At 39.5% G+C, this 16,801-nt stretch overlaps 1 long non-coding RNA gene and 1 pseudogene across 1 annotated transcript in view; one reads left to right on the forward strand and one right to left on the reverse strand.

Annotated features, from left to right (window-relative positions):
* LOC132659178 (uncharacterized) overlaps positions 1–16,801 on the reverse strand; it is an 81,218-nt gene that overhangs the window by 53,516 nt on the left and 10,901 nt on the right. The window lies entirely within an intron of this gene.
* Positions 15,780–15,879, forward strand: LOC114113335 (U6 spliceosomal RNA; annotated as a pseudogene).

The following is a 16,801-nucleotide window of genomic DNA, read 5'->3' on the forward strand; positions in this document are numbered from 1 at the left end:
TTATATATTCACTCAATAGCTGTTGCCTTTGAGCCTGACTGAGCAGGCATTGTTCTAGGCACTAGGGAAATAGTAGTGACAAGGAAAATGTCTGCCCTCCGGGACTCGTGTACTTGTGGAGTGGAGAAAGTTGCAGAACAGACATATGTACAAATAATATACAAGGGAGTATTAACTGTTATAGAGAACAACAATCAGCATAAGAGGTCAGGGACTACTAAGTGGCTGTAGCGGTAGTGGTGGTGTGTTATTTCATAAAAGTGGTCAGGGAAAGTCTTCTACTGTTTGGTTATATTTGGACAAACCTGAAGTTAGGGAGAAAGTAAAAAGAAAATCTGGTGTAACAGCGCATACAAAGACCCCTAAGTGGGAACATACACTTGACATGTTCAAGGACAAACAAGGAGCCAGTGTACTGGAGTAGAACTGGGAGAAAGAAGAGGGCCAAGAGACAAGATGGGAAAAGTAACAATAGCCATATCATATATTAATAGATCCAAGATCATTATGTTTACTCTTGGGTGTTTACTATGAGATGGAAAGTCACTGGAAAATATTGAGGTGGGAAGTGAAAGGATCTGATTTATGTTTGAGTAGAACCACTCTGGCTGCTGCATAGAGATTAAGTTGGAGGGGAGGAAAGCGAAGGCAGGGGCCCTATTTAGGAGGCTATTTCAATAATCTAGATAAGAAATAATGTGGCAGAGTTGGTGAGAAATGGTCATATGCTGAATATATTTTAAGGCAGTTAGTCAACACTATATGCTAAAGTATTGGATGTGGTGGTAAAGGTGGAGAGAACCAAAGGTAGCCTAAGACAGAGAGTATAAGAAGCCTGAAGACTAAGCCCAGACCTCCTCAACTGTTAGAGACTGAGAGCTTGGAACAAGCCTGCAAAGAAGGCTCAGAAGGAATAGCTAGCAAGATAAGAGGAGATGCAAGAGAGAATGGTATCCCATAAGCCATCTGGAGAAAACAGAGGAGAAGAAGTGATTGACGACGCTAAAAGCTGCTGTATGGTGGACAGAAATGAGGCTTGAGAACTGACCACCTAGCAGGACCACACGGAGAAAGCAATGGCACCCCATTCCAGTACTCTTGCCTGGAAAATCCCATGGACGGAGGAGCCTGGTAGGCTGCAGTCCGTGGAGTTGCAAAGACTCGGACACAACTGAGCGACTTCACTTTCACTTTTCACTTTCATGCATTGGAGAAGGAAATGGTAACCCACTCCAGTGTTCTTGCCTAGAGAATCCCAGGGACAGGGGAATCTGGTGGGCTGCCGTCTATGGGGTCGCACAGAGTCAGACATGACTGAAGCGACTTAGCAGCAGCAGCAGCAACAGGACCACAGGGCTCATAGGTGACTTTGATAAGAGCTATTTTCAGTGAAACGATGGAGACAAATCCTCTGAAAACTTGCGCCACTGAAGAGGTGCTGAATTTTCAGTTCTAGTTTTTAAAATCCTAAAGATGAACCCCGATTAATATGGTTCAGATCCAGCATTCACCTTTAGACCAATAAACTATGACCAAGAGAAAGGATAACATTATAGGTTAGTGGTAGGTTGATCAATGTTGGGGTTCTCAGGCTGTCATGTAGGAACATGGACACCTGAGATTTATGTGTAGATTGAGAAAGGAATCAGGAAGGAGGAAGAAGTCACTAAGGATCTCCCCAGTGTTGGGTTTGAAACTTAACCTTTAATTATAAAATGGCATTGACATTCCCACTTTACAGAACTGGTGTCAAAATCAGATTTTAAAAAATGGACTGTGATGAATGAACTCTGCACATCCTGTAACTTCTGTACAGACATGATAGTTTACCACAACAAGCATAATGGGTTACCATCATGATGCCAAAACAGAAGGGCACACCCCAGTGGCTCATCTTCAGGCATCAATCACTGTGCCCCATGAAGAAGCTAGGCATATATCTTGTGGACTAATATAGCTGGATGTTCTGGCTAGAAGCACAACTCTTTTCCCCAAGTTTAAACATTGGGAGCTCTTAGAAAAAGGCACTCCTAATAGCTGTCAAAACAAAAAGTTGAAAAAGCCATCCCAAGGGTAGCATAAAGAAAGAAAGAAAAAAGGAAGGAAGACAGTAAAAAAGGAAAAGGTTAAAGAAAAGGAAAAGAAAAAAGAGACATTATTGGCAAGGAGGGAAAGAAAAGAGGCAAATAAAGGAGTTTATTTCATTTATGTACAATATATTATTTATGTATATGTTATTCTTACATATACATGTGTATATGTACATGTACATGTGTATATGAGCAGATATATGTACAATATATATTCATAAATGTATGCCTAGATAGGGAGGCAGATAGAGAGGTATGTAATATGTTCTACGTTGGACTGTAAGGAAAAAGGTTAAATTTTATGCCCCAAATCATACAACTGAATAGTAAACTGCTTGTTAAACTGCAAAATACTGCTGCTGCTGCTGCTGCTGCTAAGTCGCTTCAGTCGTGTCTGACTCTGTGCGACCCCATAGACGGCAGCCCACTAGGCTCCTCGGTCCCTGAGATTCTCCAGGCAAGAACACTGGAGTGGGTTGCCATTTCCTTCTCCAATGCATGAAAGTGAAAAGTGAAAGTGAAGTCACTTAGTCGTGCCCAACTCTTAGCAACCCCATGGACTGCAGCCTACCAGGCTCCTCCATCCATGGGATTTTCCAGGCAAGAGCACTGGAGTGGGGTGCCATTGCCATTTACTAGTAATATAAATCAATAAGAATGAAAGACAATGAAAGCTAAAAAAAAAAAAAACAGAAGAAGAAGAATCCTCTACATGCACTGGGGATTTGTCCTTGTTCTTTCTTTTTACTTCTGACAAGGCATTTCCAAAATGAAGTCTTTCAAAAATAAAAAAAGGATCTTGAAGAGCACTAGCCCCATGTGAGACCAATTACTCCCTGGCTGTTTGTTACATACTTAAGGGGACATATTAAATTTTTGATATGAAATGAGCCCTATTTTAAGAAAGGTTTAAGGGAATTTTGTTCCTGTCCTCAGAGAATTAACAATTTTTAAGAACTCCTAAGACCTGTCTGACTTCTTCTTGGGAATTGCAGATATCCTCTTATTTTACCAAATCAGGAATTCTCTGACAAGTTCCAGAACATGAATATGTTACTCTTTTTCTGTGATATTCCCGTCTTCTAAAATGAACCACACAAATCAAGATAAAAGACACTGACATTTTGAAACCTCAGATATAAATTGAGTTAGTATCCAGTTAGACTTTATTCTATTTTGTGTTTCCTTTATAATCATGCTTATTAATATGCCATCCATGTCATATCCCAGAGAGATAAGTTCCCATGATGTTTTTCTTTTTAAAATAAGTCAGCTATATTTCTTCCATAGGGGATGTATTTTCTACTTATGACACTTAAAGAAATAATCGCACAAGAGTCTTTAAGACAGAGTAAAATAAATAATTAAATTGTTAAAATGTCCATATTACCCAAAGCTATCCATAGAGTCAATCAGGGCCTGTCCAGATTTCAATGGCAATTTTTACAGAAATAGAAAAAAAAATCTTAAAATTTATATGAAACCACAAAAGACTCTGAATAGTCAAAACAATCCTAAGAAAAAAGAACGAAGCTAGAGGCATCACACATCCTGATTTCAAACTATATTATAAAAATATAGTACTGAAAACATTGTAGTATTGGCATAAAACAGACACATATAACAGAACTGAGAGCCCAAAACTGAACCCACACATGTACAGCCATCTAATATCTGACAGAGGACCAAGAACACACAATGAGGAAAAGACAGTCTCTTAAATAGACAGTGTTGGGAAAACTGAATAGTCACATGTGAAGAATTAAAGTGAACTCCTATCTCATACCATTCACAAAAATTAACTTTAAATCGATAAAAGACTTGTAAGACCTGAAACCATAAAACTCCTAGAAGAAAGCGCAAAAAGCTCCTTGACATTGGTCTTGGCAATGATTTTATGGTGTTTTTGTGGATATGACACCAAAGCACAAGTCATGAAAACAAAGCAAAACCAGTGGAACTACATCAAACTGCAGGATTCCTTAGCTTGGCTCAGATGGTAAAGAATCTGCTCGTAATGCAGGAGACCCAGGTTTGATTCTTGGATCAGGACGATCCTCTAGAGGTGGAAATGGCTACCCACTCCAGTATTCTTGCCTGGAGAATCCCCTGGACAGAGAACCCTGGCAGGCTATAGTCCATGGGGTCACAAATAGTTGGACACAGGTGAGTGACTAACACTTTCACTGTCACACATCAAACTAAAAAGCTCCCGCACAGAAAAAAAGAAACAATCAACAAAATGAAAAAGCAGGGCTTCCCTAGTGGCTCAGTGGTAAAGAGTCCACCAGTTAACTCAGGAAACAAGGGTTCAATCCCTGATCTGGGAAGATCCCCCAATACTGTGAGGCAACTAAGCCCGTGCACCACTACTGAGCCCGTGCTTTGGAGCATGGGAGCTGCCACTACTGAACCCCACCTGCCCTAGAGCCCATGCTCCACAACAAGAGAGGCCACCACAACTGAAGAGTAGCCCCCTTTGGTCCAACTAGAGAGAAACCCATGCAACAAAGAAGACCCAGTGCAGCCAAAAATAGATAAATAAAACAATAATTTTTTTAAAAAAAATAATGAAAAAGCAACCTATAGAATGGGAGAAAATATTCACAAACCACATATCTGATAAGGGGTTAATATCCAAATATATAAGGAACTCATAGAATTCAATAAAAAGAACAAATAATCCAATTTTAAATGGGCAAATCTCTGAATAAACATTTTTCTCAAGAAGATATTCAGATGACCATTCAGCACCTACATGAAAAGGTGCTCAACGTCACTAGTCATCAGGGAAATACAAGTCAAAACCACAAGGAGATATCACCACAGACCAGTTAGGATAGCTATTATCAAAAAGACAAGAGATAACAAATGCTGAGGAGGATATAGAGAAAAAGGCACCCTCAGACACAGTTGGTAGGAATGCAAACTGATGCAGCCACTATGGAAAACAGCCTAGAGGTTCCTCAAGAAATTAAAAATATAACTACCATATGATCCAGCAACCCCACTTTTGGGATGTATCCAACAGAAATGAAATCACTCTCTAGAAAGGATATGTGTACCCCGGATTCACTGCAGCATTATTTACAATAGCCAAAGCATGAAAACAGCCTAAATGTCCACCAATGGATGAATAAAGAAAATGTGGTGTATATATGTCTGTATACAATGGAATATTATTCAGCCACAAGAAAGAAAATCCCGCCACTTGTGAAAACATGGATGAATCTTGAGGATATTACGCTAAGTGAAATAAGTCAGACAGAGAAGTACAAAAAATGTGTGATCTCACTTATATATGTGATCTCACTTTTAATATATATATATTTTTTTTAAAAAATGAACTCATATAAACAACTGTGGCATGTGGGATCTAGTTCCCTGATGAGGGATCGAACCCAGGCTCCCTGTATTGGGAGTGCAGTCTTAGCCACTGGACCACCATAGAACTCCCCAGACTTTCAGTTTTAAGATGAGTAAGTTCAGGGGATGTAATGTACAGTATGGTTAACCAGAGCTGCTGCTGCTGCTGCTAAGTCACTTCAGTCGTGTCCGACTCTGTGTGACCCCATAGACGGCAGCCCACCAGGCTCCCCCATCCCTGGGATTCTCCAGGCAAGAACACTGGAGTGGGTTGCCATTTCCTTCTCCAGTGCATGAAAGTCAAAAGTGAAAGTGAAGTTGCTAACAAAACTTTATTGTATATTTGAAAGTTGCTCAAAGAGTAAATCTGAAAAGTTCCCACCACATACAGAAAATATTATAACTATGTATTACAATAGATATCTAAACCAAACTAGTGGTAATCATTTCACAATATATACATATATTAAATCATTACATTGTGTAACTTAACACACCACATTATGTGTCAGTTATATCTCAATAAAGCTAGGAAAAAAGAGCAAATTGTTCTCAAACTGTTAGTAAAATTAGTAAAAGTAATTTTATCTCCTTTAGTTATGGAGTAGATTCCCCATACTTTGAAATGCCTCTCTGTTCTTTCCCCAACTCTCATTCAGATTTTTACAGTGTGGATCATAAGCGTTACCAGTTTGAATTCTTTGCTGGCCCTCCTTCCAAGCCCTTCCCTCTGGAAGGCTGTACATGCCTCTCCCATTGGCTTCAGGCCTGGTCGTGTGACTTGCTTTGGCCACTGAAATATGAAAGACAGTAATGCGTACCATTTGGGTAAAGCTTTAAGAGCCATCACAATGCTGCCATCTTCTCTTCTCCCTGACCACAAGACCAGCACTAGACTGCTCTCTCACTGTGAGTCCTAGAATGAAGACAAATCGGAGCTGAGTTGAAAAGGACCCCTGATGGATATACAGCATGAACAAGAAATAAATGCTTGTTGTTATAAAGGTCTGAGATTTCAGGGATCATTTGTTACTGCAGCATTAACTTAACCTGACAGAAAGTGATTTATAAATTATTTTATGTATTATGGTTGTAAAATATAAATATTACAATAATTGGCAAAAAATTATAAGATCTCCAAACTCTCTAGGCTTCTAATTTTCTGGAAGAGTTTTTAAAAAATGAGAATAGCAATAAGAACATGCCAAGTGAGTTGGAAAATTCATGATACAAAGCAGTAATTCTTACTTTTGTCCATGGACCATAGTGTTAATACTACATATATTTTAGGTCAATAGAAGGACTCCCCAGGGCGGAAGCGGTGGTGGTGATCTGTGCTCAGTCATGTCTGACTCTCTGAGACACCATGGACTTCTAGCCTGCCAGGCTCCTCTGTCCATGGAATTTTCCAGGCAAGAATACTGGCCTGGGTTGCCATTTTCTACTCCAGGGGATCTTCCTGACCTGGGATCAAACCTGAGTCTCCCATATCTCCTGAATTACCAGGCGGATTCTTTACCACTGAGCTATACGGGAAGCCCCCAGGACTGCAGAGGTCTCTTGTCATTTTATAAGAGGAACTTTCAGAAAATATATACTAGAGCAGACCACTCAAAGTGTGATCTGTGAACTTTCTTTCATCAGTCTTCAATGAGATAAGCCCAGAAATTAAGAGTGTGTTTAGAAGCTCTTAGAGCAATTTGACAGTATCAGAACATCCAAGCTCAAGGCTGGTCAAGCTGTGTTGTTGAGTGAGGTAATGGAATAGTGTGTGCATTGTCAGACTAGTGTGCTGAGCCATAAGTAGCACAAGCTGCCTACTAAGATTCATCTTCCACAGATCATACACACACACACACACACACACACACACGCACACACACACACACACCTCATGCTTCACCACAGATAGTTTGAGAAGGTCTGACTGAGAACCTGCCTGGAAGTCATCAGAAGAATCATTATACTTACAGTGATAAGCAAACTAACAGAGGACCTAAATACACAGAGACACTATAAGTACAATTGAACTGTTCTCTAGGGAAAATCCATGTCATATTAACAATCTTCCTGACATTTTCTGTCCCACTTGAGATTTACAAAGGCAGACAGTAGAAATAACATTTCTTAACTACCCACTGTGTGTGGAACACTGTACAGTTATGGGTTATGAAATACTGTCACAAAATGCGGAATACATTTTCTCTTAGAAACAGTTTTACTAACAGTGGGGAGAATCCTAGCCTATGAAGTTGACTTCACCCAAGAAGCAGCTGAACTGTATAATTTTCCATACTAATATAAAGTGTGAATCTCTAGAACAGAAATTAAGATGATAGGATAAGAAGGAGGGGAATGAAAATTTTAAACTATGCTAAACTTTTCTTTGAGATTTTCTCACCTTCTTCTGTTTACCTGCTATCTCTCCAGGCCTTCCCTATTGGGATTCCCTGGTGGCCCAGATAGTATAGAATCTGCCTGCAATGCAGGAGACCTGGGTTCGATCCCTGGGTTGGGAAGATCCCCTGGAGTAGGAAATGGCAACCCCCTCCAGTATTCTTGCCAGGAAAATCCCACGGACGGAGGAGCCCAGCAGGCTACAGTCCATGGGGTCGCAAAGAGTCAGACACAACTGAGCGACTTCACTTCTCCATGCCTTCTCAACCAACCCTCTCTCGTCTTACTCTCCCCTAGTTTTCCAAATACAGCACTCATCAAAATTATTTCATTCCTTTTCCTTCAATGTAGGTAATTTCAAGTATTAAGGAAATCAGTCAATTGGATTATTTTACAGTAAGGTATAAATGAGTAATGGTTTCTTAATCCTGCTAGAAGCATCTGTCTTTTTAGAATATGCTTCTTTTAATTCTAACCTCAAAGTGAAAGTACAGGGAAATGAAAATAAAATGTTTGGGAAAATAGAGGGAACTATTCTAGGTCAAGGATGCAAGATGACTTTTGTCTGATCACTTTCTCTTAATCACTTCCTGCTTTTCACAACCCTTTTTCTATTTCTTACATAGAATTCCTGCGTTGTTTTTTTTTTTTCATAGTGACTCTCAACACTAAAAATGGAGGCAGTCATTGGTAAAAAGGAATCATTTGTACATGAGGTAAGCAGAGACAGTTTGCATGTGTGAGAACTGCGGGAGGAAATCCACAAAGAGTAGGAAGAGAAGAATCTGGAACACCATAGATGTTGAAAGCTGAAATTAGAGATCTTAGAGACAATTTAAGCCAGTATATCCCTAAAAGACAGCAAGCCCAGAACTCAGAGTCTTCAATAGGCAATGATCTCTTTGTAGCACTTAATAAAATTGTTTTGTTTTCATTATTTTTTGATTTATACCATAATCTTGGAAAGTGGTATTGATTTTCTTTTGGGGGCAGTATTGATTTTCTATATGCAACAGTGATAATTTTCTTTTAAAATATATTCATTTAGGAAAAAGAAAATTAGTTCAAAGAAAATCTTAGGTAAATAATATAAGTGGTAAAAGAGATGTGGATAAGAATTATGAGGTGGTATGGAGAAGGAAATGGCAACCCACTCCAGTACTCTTGCCTGGAGAATCCCATGGACAGAGGGGCCTGGTGGGCTGCGGTCTACGGGGTCGCAAAGAGTCGGACACGACTAAGCAACTAAGACACACACACACACGCAGAATCTTGGAGCTGGGGAAACAGTGATCTAGCCTGAATGAACTTCACATTTGAATTTAAAACTGGTGAGATATGAATCCATGTTTGGGGGAAGAGGGGTATGGGGGACCTAGAAATGCTATTAAGATAACACACAAACCTGTCTTCTGTAGGTGGTATAGTTAAATTCTTCCAAACAACAGCCCCACAGGCAGAAACTGTAAAGGAATGTGGTGGCAAGGTAAGAGCTTATAAGCTTTAGTGACACATCACTTAGGAACCTCCTTTATATTTGCACGCTCAACCTACAGCATTACTAGAGATTGGGCATCTTTTTACCTCTTCCTCCTATGAGACAACCCTTAGGGATTTCCCCAGAGAAGGCAATGGCACCCCACTCCACTACTCTAGCCTGGAAAATCCCATGGATGGAGGAGCCTGGTAGGCTGCAGTCCATGGGGTCGCTGAGGATCGGGCACGACTGAGCGACTTCACTTTCACTTTTCACTTTCATGCATTGGAGAAGGAAATGGCAACCCACTCCAGTGTTCTTGCCTGGAGAACCCCAGGGACGGGGGAGCCTGGTGGGCTGCCCTCTATGGGGTCACACAGAGTCGGACATGACTGAAGCGACTTAGCAGCAGGGATTTCCCACTACTTATTGATCTTTCAGCACATATTTCTGTTTGTGGCCAGAAAAAGGATAATCCTGTAAGACTAATACAAGAAATTTATACATGATACTGTACACATTTTTAGTCTAAATAACAATATTAAACAATAATTCAGCCAGATCCAGATTAATTCAGGTGTTGCCAATAACTATGGGTATACAGTATGAATTTACTGAGTCATGTGAGAATTGTAACTATTCATGTAAATACCTTTGGCTGAGCTCAACAAACATTCATTAAAAGCCAAAATATGTTCCAGGAACTGTGCCAGGTGTTGAAGAATCATGATAAAAAGACTCAGTCTCCACCTCCAAGGCATCCATAGTTGTACAAATTAAATATGAGCCATGCTATATTCATGAAAATTTTCATAGTTCAAAAAAGTTTCACTTCATATTACTTTACTAAATACTTACAGAAGCACTGTGATGTAAGGTATTATTGTCATCCCCACGTTACAGACAAGGAAACTAAAACCGTCAATTTGATTTGCCCAAGGTTATTAATAGCAGTATCAGTAAGTAATCGAGAAGTCTTGAAGCCGAGAATCCAGCTTCCATATCAGCACTTTTCCTATAACACCAGCCACCTGAAATTATTTCTGTCACAATTCTGCTTCTGGCTATAATGAAGTATTAACATGTACTCCTGGTGAGAACAACTTGAAAAGGCAGAAAAAATACAAAATAAAATCTATTTAAAGGCAGTAAGTCTACTGACATCATTAGAAAATTGCCTTAGCAGCCAGAACTTTAGAGTCCAAGATCAGAGATGAGGGAACCCCAAAAATGTGGCCTACCAACCAGAAAAAGAGTGTAGAAAATCAGGGGACCCAAAAGCTAGTTCTATCGGGGTGGTACTGATAAAATTTGTAAGTTCCTACCCAAACTTTGGCCACCTCATGCGAAGAGTTGACTCATTGGAAAAGACTCTGATGCTGGGAGGGATTGGGGGCAGGAGGAGAAGGGGACGACAGAGGATGAGATGGCTGGATGGCATCACGGACTCGATGGATGTGAGTCTGAGTGAACTCCGGGAGTTGGTGATGGACAGGGAGGCCTGGCGTGCTGCGGTTCATGGGGTCGCAAAGAGTCGGACACGACTGAGTGACTGAACTGAACTGAACTGAACCCAGACTAATCAAGAAAAATATGAAAACACCAATTACCAATGTGAGGAGTACAACAGAGGACATCAAACAGACCTAAAAGACATTAGGGATACGCTACAGACAACTATTAATGTGACGACACAGATGAAACAGACACATTCATTACAAGACATGTATCAAAAATGACCCGAAAATAAATAGAAAACGTCAACAGCCCAACATCTACTAAAGAACTGAATTGCAGTTAACAATTTATACAAAGAAATTCTAGGTCCAGATGACGTCACAGGTGAATTCCAACTTTTAAGGGAAAATAACAACATCAATAGAAACATATTTTTTGAGAACATAGAAAAGGAGGAAACACTCAATCATTTTATAATATAAGGTCAGTATTACCCTGATTTTAAAAACAAAGACATTAAAATAGAATTATAAAACATTATCCCTCATAACACAGATGTAAAACTTCTTAAATTATTAGCAAGTTTAATCTAACAATATGTATCTATTAAATTAGATAATATATATCCACATATATTGGGAGACCCAGGTTCCATCCCTGGGTCGGGAAGATCCCTTGGAGAAGGAAATGGCAACCCACCGCAGTATCCTTGCCTGGAAAATTCCATGGACGAAGGAGCCTGGCAGGCTGCAGTCCACGGGGTCACAAAAAGTCAGACACAACTGAGTGACTTCACTTTAATCCACATATATTATCACATCTTTATCCAGTCACCTGACAATGGACATTTAGCTTGCTTCCATGTCTTGGTTATTGCAAACAGTGCTGCAATGAACACTAGGGTGCATGTATCTTTTTGAATTACGGTTTTCTCCAGATATATGCCCAAGAGTGGGACTGCAGGATCATATAGTAGCTCTGTTTCTAGTTTTTTGAGGAACCTTCATATGGTTCACCATAGTAGCTGTAGGAAGTTTGTTAAATAAACTATATGTTTATTCATACAGTAGCATAGCAGTTCAAAGGAATGAGGAAGATTTCTTTATAATAAGAACTACACAAAGGAGTATTGAACAGAAAAAGGAACAAGGAAAATCTCTGTATGTAACACTGGGTGAGCACCAGGATAAATGAAAAAAAAGAGAAGCCCAGAACAGGGCTTGTAAAATGTCACCTTTGTGTAATAAAGAGAAGGAGAATGTGACTATAAACATTTCTTTCTATTTCCTACAAAGAAGCAACTAAAGCATAAACTAAACTGTAGGAGCTATCTGCTAACTGTTATATATGTTGGGAGGCAGCGGAGGAAAGGAGAGGGGAGATGAACATGAGAACTCTCTGACTGTGCTGTTTTACAGTTTGACTGAACTGTGTAAAAGTTTTACATACATTAAAAAATTACTGAATTTTAAAAATTCAATTTATAACATTGGAAAATGGACTTTCCTGGTGGTCTAGTGGTTGGGATTGCAGGTTTCACTCCTGGTTGGGGAGCTAAGATCCTGCATGCTATGCACTGCAGCCAAAAAAAATTTTTAATTGAAAACAAATGGAAACCTATGGTTCTAACTGTATATGAAATTGATGGCATAATTATTTCAAGTGACTTTTTTTAATTCAATTTTTTTTATTCTGGCAAAATTCATACAATATACAATTAACCATTTTAAAGTATATAGTTCAGTGGCATTTAGTGTGTTCACAATGTTGTGCTGCTTTATTATTTTTGACTCTGAGGCCATTTTCTTTGGAATTCTACCCATAGATTCTTTCTTCATTCTAGCTTTATTGAGGTATAATTTGTACAAAGTGTAAGTTTCAGATGTATAGCATCCTGATTTGACTTATACACATCATGAAATGAGGTCCATAATAACTTCAGTGAACATCCATCATCCATTCAGTGAACATCCATACAGATACAACATTAAAGAAATAGGAAAAAAATTTTCCCTATGATGAGAACTCTTAGGATTTACTCTCTTAACTACTTTCATATATAACATACAACAGTGTTAATTATACTGATCATGTTGTACTTACTTACTTTATAACTGGAAGTTTGTACCTTTTGACTACCTTCATCCAATCCCTTTTCCTCTACCTCCAGTAATCACAAATCTGATCTCTTTTTGCATGAGTTTGTTTTTGTCATATGACTGACCCATAACACTATGTTAATTCCTAGTACCCAACATAGTAATTTGATATTTCTATATATTTCAAAATGATCCCCATAAGAATAGCTGTCATCAGTCACCAAAGATATCACATAATTATTAACTATATTTCACATACTGTACATTTCATACTTGTGACTCATTTATTTTGTAACTTAAAGTTTGTACCTCTTAATCTCTCTCACCTATTTCTCTCAACCCTCCACCCCTACAGAACCTACCTGTTTATTCTTTGTGTCTATGACTCTGTTTTCTGTTTAGTTATGTTTGTTGAGTGACTTTCAAACACGGAAATTTGACCATACATCCCTTGAAGTATATATAAAAATGTGAAAGTGAAAGTGTTAGTCACTCAGTCATGTCTGACTCTTTGCAATGCCATGAACTATAACCCACCAGGCTCCTCTGTCCATGGAATTCTCCAGGCAACAATACTGGAGTGGGTAACCATTCCCTTCTCCAAGGGATCCCAATCCAGGGATCTTCCCAACCCAGGGATCAAACCTGGGTCTCCTGCACTGCAGGCAGATTCTTTACTATCTGAGCCACCAGGGAAGATTTTGGTGACAAAAGAACCACAAAGGAATCTTAAGCTGCATTCAGTGGTCTTATTATTAGAAGTAATACTGACACTTTAAAAAAAAACTATTTTATATATAGATGATTAGGAAATAAACACTTCAATTCATGTCTTTAGGAACTATGCTTTTCAAAGTAAAATCAAGGAAGTTTAATCCAAACTATGTAATCTTAAATTTAAATTGATTCACATCCATTAGGATACCTGCTATTAAGACAACAATTATTGATGAGAATGTGGAGAAACTGGAACCCTTGTGCTTTGCTTGTTGGAATGTAAAATGGTGCAGTCAGTGTAAAAACAGTATGCCAGTTTCTTAAAATATTAAATATAGAATTACCATATGATCCAGCAATTCTACTTCTGGGTACATAACACAGGAGAATTGAAAACAGGGACTCAAACAGGTATTTAGACACTCATTTTCATAGTAGTATTATTCACAATTGCCAGAAGATGGAAACAACCCAAGTGTTGATCAATGAATGAATGAATGGATAAATAATATGTGGTATATACATACAGGGTATATATAATTCTCCCTTAAAAAGTAAGGAATTATATACCACAACATGGATGACCCTTGAGGACATTATGATAAGTGAAATAAACCAGTTACAAAAGGAAAAGAATTTCATAGAATGGTGGTTTCCAGAAGCTGGAGGAAAAAGGAGTTGGGGAGTCAGTGTTTAATGGGTAGAGAGTTTCAGTTTAGGAAGATGAGAAAGCGCTGGAGAAGGATGGTGGTGATGTTTGCAGAACAGTGGGGATGTACTTAATGTCACAAAGCTATACATTTTAAAATGGTTTATATGGTAAAATTTATTATGATATTTTGCAATAATAAAAAATTATACAGGAAACATCAGTATGAACTCATTATCTATTTGTCTCTTACTATGAAATATGTCAGAGAAGTCAATGGCATCCCACTCCAGTACTCTTGCCTGGAAAATCCCATGGATGGAGGAGCCTGGTAGGCTGCAGTCCATGGGGTCGCTAAGAGTTGGACACGACTGAGCGACTTCACTTTCACTTTTTCACTTTCATGCATTGAGAAGGACATGGCAACCCACTCCAGTGTTCTTGCCTGGAGAATCCCAAGGACAGGGGAGCCTGGTGGGCTGCCGTCTATGGGGTCGCACAGAGTCGGATGCAACTGAGTGACTTAGCAGCAGCAGTATGAAATATGTATTTCTGAGTGCTGTCCACTAAAAAGGGCTAGGAACATCGACAACCTAGTAGCAACAAGCCCTCCCATCATCAAGATCATTGTTTCTAAGTACTGTTCTCCACTAAGAGGGTCCCAGACTGTCTGAAGAAATGGTTGTGTCTAGTTCCAGGGCTTCCCTGGTGGCTCAGATGGTAAAGAATCTGCCTGCAATTTAGGAGACCCGCGTTTAATCCCTGGGTCAGGAAAATCCCCTGGAGAAGGAAATGGCAACCCACTCCAACATTCTTGCCTGGAAAATTCCATGGACCAAGAAGCCTAGCTACAGTCCATGGAATTGCAAAGAGTTGGATACGACTGGGCGACTTAGAGAGAGTTCCAGGGCAAGAAATGTATGGGATGATGGTCTTGAGACATTTTGCTAAGCCAGAAAATAAGGACACTTTTGAAGACAAATAGTTCTGTCAAAAGGACACAGGATTCAAAATGAAGGGGCTCTCACTGACCAAAGATGGGAAATTTTGAACAAGGGAAAGAATCATGACTGTAACAGACTGAAACACATAAAACCATCCACAACATGTAAATCCATGTGTTTATAATAATAGTAAGAAAGAATAAGAAAACAGAACCTCATCAATCACCATTGGATGTTGCTAGTATACCAATTTATTACCTAGAAAACCAATAAAGAGGGGAAGTAAAGCATGAATCCTGCCTTTTCCATACAAGCTATTTCAGGGTAACCAAACAGTTGATGAGGTAGAAATCCTTTCTATGGAAGAATATCAGCCTATATGTTCAGAAGGAATGACAGAATGAATTACCAGCAGATGCCAAAATCATATTTGAAAGGTTGTTGGTGAATTTATCACAGATGAATCAGGTTGGCAATATCAGAATCCACTTTTCAGTATTAGCATTGGCAAATATCAAATCTCCAGATCTAACTACCAGCTTAAAGGAAACAGTTGGGTAGAGAAATGAAATAATTGCCACCATGAATAAACACATATACTAAACTTGGAACAATACAGAGAAGATTAGCATGGCCCCTATGCAAGGATGACACACAAATTCGTGCAAGCCAAATCCAGAATACAAAGAATTTTGTAGGACAAATGACTGCTCAGCAAATGAGATGAGGAGCAATTGTAGAATAAAAGAGACTTTGCAAAGTTAACAACCCAGGGTAATGTGTGGACTCATTCAGACACTGGTTTCCAGAGCACTGTCCCCTGTGCTGGAACTTACCCCATGCACCTTCTTGGTTGAAGTCTGCAGCTGTGAAGATGTGTTCTGTCTTTCCCTTGGCTTTGTTAGAGCTGAGGGACATCTCTACCTACAGCCTCTGTCTCACAGCAGCTACTGCTAAGTAACAAGTAAGTGAGTCTCTCTACATCAGGCCAGTTCACGTGGGTGCTCTCCTAGACTTTAAGGAGGGTCTTCTCATCCTGCCATGACCATCCCATCAGCCCAGCATCCCTGCTACCAGGAACAGAGTGGCTGAGAAGTGAAATCTCAGAGTCTCTTGCTGCCTGACCACACTGTCCTGCCACACTTGTGTTGATATAGTTGTACCCCAGATTGGAAGGGACAGCTTGGGAAGCAGCCTTCTAATAGGGAGTAGGGGACAGAGCTGCACCCCCTTTTTGCTAACATGTACCCCCTTATTGGATGCAGTCTGCCTGGAGAGAGAAAACAGGACCAACATCTCTCTTCCCTTCCCTTCTTGCCATTATTCCCTTGACAATAAAGTGTTTTTTCTTCTAATTCCCCTGTGTCTCAACTGCCTGCTCCACTGGAGTGACAGCCACTATAGATAGAAGGTTCCGTTCCTACACTATGTGGCAATTCTCCGAGCTGGGATTTTTATATTCTAGTGAAGAGATGAAGGAATATGGGGACATTCTTTCTCACAATAATAATCTTTCTTGCTACCTAACCCCACATATCACACAGAAGTCTAATATTAGTACATTTTTTTCTTTAAATTCCTTTGTAACAAATCCTAATCTCCCA

The sequence above is a fragment of the Ovis aries genome, chromosome 2, assembly GCF_016772045.2.
Source record: "Ovis aries strain OAR_USU_Benz2616 breed Rambouillet chromosome 2, ARS-UI_Ramb_v3.0, whole genome shotgun sequence".
Classification (NCBI taxonomy): Eukaryota; Metazoa; Chordata; class Mammalia; order Artiodactyla; family Bovidae; genus Ovis; species Ovis aries.